Source organism: Oncorhynchus keta, unplaced genomic scaffold, assembly GCF_023373465.1.
Source record: "Oncorhynchus keta strain PuntledgeMale-10-30-2019 unplaced genomic scaffold, Oket_V2 Un_scaffold_17296_pilon_pilon, whole genome shotgun sequence".
NCBI classification, from domain to species: domain Eukaryota; kingdom Metazoa; phylum Chordata; class Actinopteri; order Salmoniformes; family Salmonidae; genus Oncorhynchus; species Oncorhynchus keta.
The window spans coordinates 179942-190960 of NW_026290819.1; positions in this window are offsets into that span (position 1 = coordinate 179942).

Genomic DNA, 11019 nt, shown 5'->3' on the forward strand with positions numbered 1-11019 from the left:
GACCTCTCTCCTCCTAACTGCTTGGGTTTGGTTCAGTTATCAGTCTAGTCCATCCACCTCTATTGTGACCTATTAGCATCAAGCAGCGTTATTATTCCAATTGTCATTGATCTCCTAATTATTATTGTTATTATTACTGTTCTATTGAGTTTGTGTCATCTGTACAGTACCGTGTTGATACCTAATACAGTCTTCTGCTGTAATGTGTCTCTTTTCAATAAAGACTAAATATGCTTCTTAATATAACTGTTAATGTCTGTTAAATCAAAACATGGATAACGGGTGGGAACTGGGAAGATGGATATGTTAGGCTGGGCCTGGAATGAAGCTGTGTGTGTGCTTGCTTGTGTGTGTGTCTGCGTGGGTGCTAGTGTACTTCTGGGCTGTCTGCATGTTCCAATGTGCTTAGGTGTGTATGTGTCTATGTGTGCACTAGTGTGTGTGGTGCAGATGAAGGCGTTAGAGCAAGGTCCTATATGTCCTGTCTGTAATGGGATAACACCCCTTTAATCCTCTCCAGACCTCTGGGATTCAGGAAGAGGGCCAAGGGGAGCACAAAGCAGACAAGAAGGGGGAGACGGACAGGGGTCTGCCCTCACAAAGCACCAGGCACAGGGGAGGTGGGGGGAGACGGACAGGGGTCTGCCCTCACAAAGCACCAGGCACAAGGGAGGACAATGGGACCGTGGCAGGCCACGACAGCAGATGTAATTAAAGAGATTAGACGGGGAAGTGAGGAAAAGAGCAGCCAGGGGAGGGGAGGGGAGGGGAGGGGGGGGCAGAGAGGAAGGGGAGGGATGGGGGGCAGAGTGGTTACTCTGTAAACAGTAATGTTGTGGGGCCAGAGAGGAAGGGGAGGGATGGGGGGACAGAGTGGTTACTCTGTAAATAGTAATGTTGTGGGGGGACAGAGAGGTTACTCTGTAAACAGTAATGTTGTGGGGGGACAGAGTGGTTACTCTTAAACAGTAATGTTGTGGGGGGACGGAGTGGTTACTGTTAAACAGTAATGTTGTGGGGGGACAGAGTGGTTACTCTGTAAACAGTAATGTTGTGGGGGGACAGAGTGGTTACTCTGTAGACAGTAATGTTGTGGGGGGCAGAGTGGTTACTCTGTAAACAGTAATGTTGTGGGGCCAGAGAGGATGGGGGGCAGAGTGGTTACTCTGTATACAGTAATGTTGTGGGGGGACAGAGTGGTTACTCTGTAAACAGTAATGTTGGGGGGGGCAGAGTGGTTACTCTGTAAACAGTAATGTTGTGGGGCCAGAGAGGAAGGGGAGGGATGGGGGGGCAGAGTGGTTACTCTGTAAACAGTAATGGTGTGGGGGGACAGAGTGGTTTCTCTTAAACAGTAATGTTGTGGGGGGACAGAGTGGTTACTCTGTAAACAGTAATGTTGTGGGGGGACAGAGTGGTTACCCTTAAACAGTAATGTTGTGGGGGGACAGAGTGGTTACTCTTAAACAGTAATGTTGTGGGGGACAGAGTGGTTACTCTGTAAACAGTAATGTTGTGGGGGGACAGAGTGGTTACTCTTAAACAGTAATGTTGTGGGGGGACAGAGTGGTTACTCTGTAAACAGTAATGTTGTGGGGGGACATAGTGGTTACTCTGTAGACAGTAATGTTGTGGGGGGCAGAGTCGTTACTCTGTAAACAGTAATGTTGTGGGGCCAGAGAGGAAGGGGAGGGATGGGGGCAGAGTGGTTACTCTGTAAACAGTAATGTTGTGGGGGCAGAGTGGTTACTCTGTAGACAGTAATGTTGTGGGGGGCAGAGTCGTTACTCTGTAAACAGTAATGTTGTGGGGGACAGAGAGGAAGGGGAGGGATGGGGGGGCAGAGTGGTTACTCTGTAAACAGTAATGTTGTGGGGCCAGAGAGGAAGGGGAGGGATGGGGGGGCAGAGTGGTTACTCTGTAAACAGTAATGTTGTGGGGGACAGAGAGGAAGGGGAGGGATGGGGGCAGAGTGGTTACTCTGTAAACAGTAATGTTGTGGGGGGCAGAGTGGTTACTCTGTATACAGTAATGTTGTGGGGGGACAGAGTGGTTACTCTGTATACAGTAATGTTGTGGGGGGACAGAGTGGTTACTCTGTAGACAGTAATATTGTGGGGGGCAGAGTCGTTACTCTGTAAACAGTAATGTTGTGGGGGACAGAGAGGAAGGGGAGGGATGGGGGGGGCAGAGTGGTTACTCTGTAAACAGTAATGTTGTGGGGGGACAGAGAGGAAGGGGAGGGGTGGGGGGCAGAGTGGTTACTCTGTAAACAGTAATGTTGTGGGGGACAGAGAGGAAGGGGAGGGATGGGGGGGCAGAGTGGTTACTCTGTAAACAGTAATGTTGTGGGGGGGCACAGTGGTTACTCTGTATACAGTAATGTTGTGGGGGGACAGAGTGGTTACTCTGTAAACAGTAATATTGTGGGGGGCAGAGTGGTTACTCTGTATACAGTAATGTTGTGGGGGGGCAGAGTGGTTACTCTGTATACAGTAATGTTGTGGGGGGACAGAGTGGTTACTCTTAAACAGTAATGTTGTGGGGGGACAGAGTGGTTACTCTGTAGACAGTAATGTTGTGGGGGCAGAGTGGTTACTCTGTAAACAGTAATGTTGTGGGGCCAGAGAGGATGGGGGCAGAGTGGTTGTACAGTAATGTTGTGGGGGACAGAGTGGTTACTCTGTAAACAGTAATGTTGGGGGGGGCAGAGTGGTTACTCTGTAAACAGTAATGTTGTGGGGCCAGCCAGGGGAGGGATGGGGGCAGAGTGGTTACTCTGTAAACAGTAATGGTGTGGGGGGACAGAGTGGTTTCTCCAGTAATGTTGTGGGGGGGACAGAGTGGTTACTCTGTAAACAGTAATGTTGTGGGGGGACAGAGTGGTTACCCTTAAACAGTAATGTTGTGGGGGGACAGAGTGGTTACTCTTAAACAGTAATGTTGTGGGGGGACAGAGTGGTTACTCTGTAAACAGTAATGTTGTGGGGGGACAGAGTGGTTACTCTGTAAACAGTAATGTTGTGGGGGGACATAGTGGTTACTCTGTAGACAGTAATGTTGTGGGGGGCAGAGTCGTTACTCTGTAAACAGTAATGTTGTGGGGCCAGAGAGGAAGGGGAGGGATGGGGGGGCAGAGTGGTTACTCTGTAAACAGTAATGTTGTGGGGGGCAGAGTGGTTACTCTGTAGACAGTAATGTTGTGGGGGGCAGAGTCGTTACTCTGTAAACAGTAATGTTGTGGGGGACAGAGAGGAAGGGGAGGGATGGGGGGGCAGAGTGGTTACTCTGTAAACAGTAATGTTGTGGGGCCAGAGAGGAAGGGGAGGGATGGGGGGGACAGAGAGGAAGGGGAGGGATGGGGGGCAGAGTGGTTACTCTGTAAACAGTAATGTTGTGGGGGGCAGAGTGGTTACTCTGTATACAGTAATGTTGTGGGGGACAGAGTGGTTACTCTGTATACAGTAATGTTGTGGGGGAGTGGTTACTCTGTAGACAGTAATATTGTGGGGGCAGAGTCGTTACTCTGTAAACAGTAATGTTGGGGGGACAGAGAGGAAGGGGAGGGATGGGGGCAGAGTGGTTACTCTGTAAACAGTAATGTTGTGGGGGACAGAGAGGAAGGGGAGGGGTGGGGGCAGAGTGGTTACTCTGTAAACAGTAATGTTGTGGGGGACAGAGAGGAAGGGGAGGGATGGGGGGGCAGAGTGGTTACTCTGTAAACAGTAATGTTGTGGGGGGGCACAGTGGTTACTCTGTATACAGTAATGTTGTGGGGGACAGAGTGGTTACTCTGTAAACAGTAATATTGTGGGGGCAAGTGGTCTCTGTATACAGTAATGTTGTGGGGGCAGAGTGGTTACTCTGTATACAGTAATGTTTGGGGGACAGAGTGGTTACTCTTAAACAGTAATGTTGTGGGGGGACAGAGTGGTTACTCTGTAGACAGTAATGGTGGGGGGCAGAGTGGTTACTCTGTAAACAGTAATGTTGTGGGGCCAAGAGGATGGGGGCAAGTGGTTCCTGTATACAGTAATGTTGTGGGGGACAGAGTGGTTACTCTGTAAACAGTAATGTTGGGGGGAGTGGTTACTCTGTAAACAGTAATGTTGTGGGGCCAGAGAGGAAGGAGGAGGGATGGGGGCAGAGTGGTTACTCTGTAAACAGTAATGGTGTGGGGGACAGAGTGGTTTCTCTTAAACAGTAATGTTGTGGGGGACAGAGTGGTTACTCTGTAAACAGTAATGTTGTGGGGGACAGAGTGGTTATTAAACAGTAATGGGGGACAGAGTGGTTACTCTTAAACAGTAAGGTATAGTGGTTACTCTGTAAACAGTAATGTTGTGGGGGACAGAGTGGTTACTCTTAAACAAATGTTGTGGGGGACAGAGTGGTTACTCTGTAAACAGTAATGTTGTGGGGGACATAGTGGTTACTCACAGACAGTAATGTTGTGGGGGGCAGAGTCGTTACTCTGTAAACAGTAATGTTGTGGGGCCAGAGAGGAAGGGGAGGGATTGAGTGGTTACTCTGTAAACAGTAATGCTGAGGGGGCAGAGTGGTTACTCTGTAGACAGTAATGTTGTGGGGGCAGAGTCGTTACTCTGTAAACAGTAATGTTGTGGGGGACAGAGAGGAAGGGAGGATGGGGGGGCTTTATCTGTAAACAGTAATGTTGTGGGGCCAGAGAGGAAGGAGGGATGCAGTGGTTACTCTGTAAACAGAAATGTTGTGGGGACAGAGAGGAAGGGGAGGGATGGGGGCAGAACCTCTCTGTAAACAGTAATGTTGTGGGGGGCAGAGTGGTTACTCTGTATACAGTAATGTTGTGGGGGACAGAGTGGTTACTCTGTATACAGTAATGTTGTGGGGGACAGAGTGGTTACTCTGTAGACAGTAATATTGTGCGTATCCAGGGGCAGAGTCTTACTCTGTAAACAGTAATGTTGTGGGGGACAGAGAGGAATGGATGTTTACTCTGTAAACAGTAATGTTGTGGGGGACAGAGAGGAAGGGGAGGGGTGGGGGGCAGAGTGGTTACCTGTAAACAGTAATGTTGTGGGGGACAGAGAGGAAGGGGAGGGATGGGGGCAGAGTGGTTACTCTGTAAACAGTAATGTTGTGGGGGGCACAGTGGTTCTCTGTATACAGTAATGTTGGGGGACAGAGTGGTTACTCTGTAAACATCGTATTGGGGGCAATGGTTACCTCAGTAATGTTGTGGTCTGTATACAGCTGCTTGTGGGGGACAGAGTGGTTACTCTTAAACAGTAATGTCTGTGGGGGACAGAGTAGCCAGTAAGTGGGGGGAGTGGTTACTCTGTAAACAGTAATTAGCCAGAGAGGATGGGGCAGAGTCCAGTAATGTTGTGGGGGGACAGAGTGGTTACTCCTTGGGGGCAGAGTGGTTCTGTAAGTAGTAATGTTGTGGGGCCAGAGAGGAAGGGAGGGATGGGGGCAGAGTGGTTACTCTTAACAGTAATGGTGTGGGGGGACAGAGTGGTTTCTCTTCAGTAATGTTGTGGGGGACAGAGTGGTTACTCTGTAAACAGTAATGTTGTAGGGGGACAGCTGGTCCTCCCTTATAAGTTGGGGGACAGAGTGGTTACTCAAAAAGCCTGGGGGAAGTGGTTACTCTGTAAACAGTAATTTGTGGGGACAGTGGTGACTCTTAAACAGTATGTTTGGGGGTTTCCAGGCTGTAAACAGTAATCCTGTGGGGGGACATAGAGACGTCTGAGACAGTAATGTTGTGTCCCTGTAAACAGTAATGTTGTGGGGCCAGAAGGAAGGAGGGATGGGGGCAGAGTGGTTACCTGTCAATCAGTCTGTTGTTACTTAGTGGTTACCTGTAAACAGTAAGCTCTCGTTACCTTCTATGGGGACAGAGAGGAAGGGGAGGGATGGGGGGCCAGTGGTTACCTGTAAACAGTAATGGGGCCAGAGAGGAAGGGGAGGATGGGGGCAGCGTTTACTCTGTAAACAGTAATGTGGGGGACATAGATGTAAGGGAGGGACAAGTGGTTAATAAACAGTAATGTTGTGGGGTCAGTGGTTTTGGTTTTGTTTGGGGGACAGAGTGGTTACCTGTATACAGTAATTTGGGGACCTCTTTGTGGGGGCAGAGCTCATTCATCTGTAAACAGTAATGTTGCTGGGGGACAGAGGAAGGAGGGATGGGGGGGCAGAGTGGTTACTCTGTAAACAGTAATGTTGTCAGAGATATGGAAAGACCTCTGTAAACTAATGTTGTGGGGACAGAGAGGAAGGAGGGACTGCTTGGTTTGGTAAACAGTTATGTGGGGGTCAGTGGTTCCTCCACTCTAATGTTGTGGGGGACAGAGTGGTTACTCTGTAAACAGTAATATTGTGGGGGGCAGAGTTTACTCTGTATACAGTAATGTCATGGGGGGCAGAGTGGATCTCTGTATACAGTAATTAGTGGTTACTCTTAAACAGTAATGTTGTGGGGGGATTATTACTCTGTAGACTATGTGAGTGGTTTCTGTAAACAGTAATCTGTACAGGATGGGGGCAGAGTGGTTACTCTGTATACAGTAATGTTTGGGGGACAGAGTGGTTACTCTGTAAACAGTAATGTTGGGGGGCAGATTGGTTACTCTGTAAACAGTAATGTTGTGGGGCCAGAGAGGAAGGGGAGGGATGGGGGCAGAGTGGTTACTCTGTAAACAGTAATGGGGGAACTAAACAGTAATGTGTGGGGGACTGGTTACTCTTAAACAGTAATGTTGTGGGGGGACAGAGTGGTTACCCAAAACAGTAATGTTGTGGGGGACAGATGGTTATGTTAGGCTGGGCCTGTAAACAGTAATGTTGTGGGGGACAGAGTGGTTACTCTTAAACAGTAATGTTGTGGGGACAGAGTGGTTACTCTGTAAACAGTAATGCATGTTGGGGGACATAGTGGTTACTCTGTAGACAGTAATGTTGTCGTTACTCTGTAAACAGTAATGTTGTGGGTGCCAGAGGAAGGAGGGATGGGGGCAAGTGGTACTCTGTAAACAGTAATGTTGTGGGGGCAGAGGTTATAGACAGTAACCCCTTTAATCGTTACTCTGTAAACAGATGTTCTGGGACAGAGAGGAAGGAGGGATGGGGGGGCAAGTGGTTACTCTGCACAAATGCAGACAAGGAAGGGGAGGGAGGGGGCAGAGTGGTTACTCTGTAAACAGTAATGTTGTGGGGACAGGGGAGGGAGGGATGGGGGGCAGAGTGGTCTACCCTATACAGTAATGTTGTGGGGGACCAGGCACAAGGGGGACAATGGGACTCTGTGACAGGCCATTGACAGCAGATGTACTCTGTAAACAGTAATTAGTGGGGGAAGTGAGGAAAGAGGAGGGGGCAGAGTGGGTAAAGGTAATGTTGTGGGGGACAGAGAGGAAGGGGAGGGGTGGGGGGCAGAGTGGTTACTCTGTAAACAGTAATGTTGTGGGGACAGAGAGGAAGGGGAGGGATGGGGGCAGAGTGGTTACTCTGTAAACAGTAATGTTGTGGGGGGCACAGTGGTTACTCTGTATACAGTAATGTTGTGGGGGACAGAGTGGTTACTCTGTAAACAGTAATATTGTGGGGGGAGTGGTTAGTGGGGGGCAGAGTGGTTAAACAGTAATGTTGTGGGGGACAGAGTGGTTACTCTTAAACAGTAATGTTGTGGGGGGACAGAGTGGTTACTCTGTAGACAGTAATGTTGTGGGGGCAGAGTGGTTACTCTGTAAACAGTAATGTTGTGGGGCCAGAGAGGATGGGGGGCAGAGTGGTTACTCTGTATACAGTAATGTTGTGGGGGGACAGAGTGGTTACTCTGTAAACAGTAATGTTGGGGGGGGCAGAGTGGTTACTCTGTAAACAGTAATGTTGTGGGGGCAGAGTGGTTACTCTGTAAACAGTAATGTTGTGGGGGACAGAGAGGAAGGGGAGGGATGGGGGGCAGAGTGGTTACTCTGTAAACAGTAATGTTGTGGGGCCAGAGAGGAAGGGGGGGATGGGGGCAGAGTGGTTACTCTGTAAACAGTAATGTTGTGGGGACAGAGAGGAAGGGGAGGGATGGGGGGGCAGAGTGGTTACTCTGTAAACAGTAATGTTGTGGGGGGCAGAGTGGTTACTCTGTATACAGTAATGTTGTGGGGGACAGAGTGGTTACTCTGTAAACAGTAATGTTGTGGGGGGACAGAGTGGGGACAGATTGTGGGGGCAGAGGTTACTCTGTAAACAGTAATGTTGTGGGGGACAGAGAGGAAGGGGGACAGAGTGGTTACTCTGTAAACAGTAATGTTGTGGGGGACAGAGGGGACAGAGTGGTTACTCTGTAAACAGTAATGTTGTGGGGACAGAGAGGAAGGGGGATGGGGGCAGAGTGGTTACTCTGTAAACAGTAATGTTGTGGGGGGGCACAGTGGTTACTCTGTATACAGTAATGTTGTGGGGGGACAGAGTGGTTACTCTGTAAACAGTAATATTGTGGGGGGCAGAGTGGTTACTCTGTATACAGTAATGTTGTGGGGGGGCAGAGTGGTTACTCTGTATACAGTAATGTTGTGGGGGGACAGAGTGGTTACTCTTAAACAGTAATGTTGTGGGGGGACAGAGTGGTTACTCTGTAGACAGTAATGTTGTGGGGGGCAGAGTGGTTACTCTGTAAACAGTAATGTTGTGGGGCCAGAGAGGATGGGGGGCAGAGTGGTTACTCTGTATACAGTAATGTTGTGGGGGGACAGAGTGGTTACTCTGTAAACAGTAATGTTGGGGGGGGCAGAGTGGTTACTCTGTAAACAGTAATGTTGTGGGGCCAGAGAGGAAGGGGAGGGATGGGGGGGCAGAGTGGTTACTCTGTAAACAGTAATGTTGTGGGGGACAGAGTGGTTTCTCTTAAACAGTAATGTTGTGGGGGACAGAGTGGTTACTCTGTAAACAGTAATGTTGTGGGGGGACAGAGTGGTTACCCTTAAACAGTAATGTTGTGGGGGGACAGAGTGGTTACTCTTAAACAGTAATGTTGTGGGGGGACAGAGTGGTTACTCTGTAAACAGTAATGTTGTGGGGGGACAGAGTGGTTACTCTTAAACAGTAATGTTGTGGGGGACAGAGTGGTTACTCTGTAAACAGTAATGTTGTGGGGGGACATAGTGGTTACTCTGTAGACAGTAATGTTGTGGGGGGCAGAGTCGTTACTCTGTAAACAGTAATGTTGTGGGGCCAGAGAGGAAGGGGAGGGATGGGGGGGCAGAGTGGTTACTCTGTAAACAGTAATGTTGTGGGGGCAGAGTGGAAGACAGGAGGGGTGGGGGGCAGAGTGGTTACTCTGTAAACAGTAATGTTGTGGGGGACAGAGAGGAAGGGGAGGGATGGGGGGCAGAGTGGTTACTCTGTAAACAGTAATGTTGTGGGGCCAGAGAGGAAGGGGAGGGATGGGGGGGCAGAGTGGTTACTCTGTAAACAGTAATGTTGTGGGGACAGAGAGGGGAGGGATGGGGGCAGAGTGGTTACTCTGTATACAGTAATGTTGTGGGGGACAGAGTGGTTACTCTGTATACAGTAATGTTGTGGGGGGACAGAGTGGTTACTCTGTAGACAGTAATATTGTGGGGGGCAGAGTGGTTACTCTGTAAACAGTAATGTTGTGGGGACAGAGAGGAAGGGGAGGGATGGGGGGCAGAGTGGTTACTCTGTAAACAGTAATGTTGTGGGGGACAGAGAGGAAGGGGAGGGTGGGGGGCAGAGTGGTTACTCTGTAAACAGTAATGTTGTGGGGGACAGAGAGGAAGGAGGGATGGGGGCAGAGTGGTTACTCTGTAAACAGTAATGTTGTGGGGGCACAGTGGTTACTCTGTATACAGTAATGTTGTGGGGGACAGAGTGGTTACTCTGTAAACAGTAATATTGTGGGGGCAGAGTGGTTACTCTGTATACAGTAATGTTGGGGGGGAGGGATGGGGGGAGTGGTTACTCTGTACAGTAATGTTGTGGGGGACAGAGTGGTTACTCTTAAACAGTAATGTTGTGGGGGACAGAGTGGTTACTCTGTAAACAGTAATGGGGGCAGAGTGGTTACTCTGGGATGATGGGGGGCAGAGTGGTTACTCTGTAAACAGTAATGTTGTGGGGGACAGAGTGGAGTAAACAATGGGGGGGCAGAGTGGTTACTCTGTAAACAGTAATGTTGTGGGGGGGAGGAAGGGGAGGGATGGGGGTTTAGAGTGGTTCCTCTGTAAACAGTAATGTTGTGGGGGACAGGGAGGAAGGGGAGGGATGGGGGGGCAGAGTGGTTACTCTGTAAAAAGTAATGTTGTGGGGGACAGAGAGGAAGGGGAGGGATGGGGGGGGCAGAGTGGTTCCTCTGTAAACAGTAATGTTGTGGGGGACAGGGAGGAAGGGGAGGGATGGGGGGGCAGAGTGGTTACTCTGTAAAAAGTAATGTTGTGGGGGACAGAGAGGAAGGGGAGGGATGGGGGGCAGAGTGGTTACTCTGTAAACAGTAATGTTGTGGGGGACAGGGAGGAATGGGTGTGATGGGGGGGCAGAGAGGAAGGGTTCTATTGGATATCAGTTTCCTCATATTTAAATACTTTCAAATGCCCATTTAGCAGTTTACTAAGTAAAGGCTCGGAAAGTACATTTCAAAGGGCAAGTCAATCTAAAGCGCTGCATTCTGTCCCAACCCAGGCATTGTGTTGTTGGGAATCAGTATGAACTCAGTGTTTATTGTTATGGCCTCAACGAGAGGATAGACACACACACGGTGCACCAGATGAGTCGGACGGTGTCGTAGAGCAGAGGACTGGGTAGCACAGACCGCTCTGCTCCGAGAGACACAACTATGAGGAATGCAAGGGGAGTGGCCGAATGAGGAGTGTACGGTAGCTAGGTGCCGTGATGGTGTGAGCCTGATGCAGCGCGATCCAGAGGACAGATAGCTACAGGGGACCTGGCCAAGGAAACCGTCCAGCAGACTGACCAGTAGCTAGGTATCTGACTGTGTCCCTGTTTGGTTATGACATT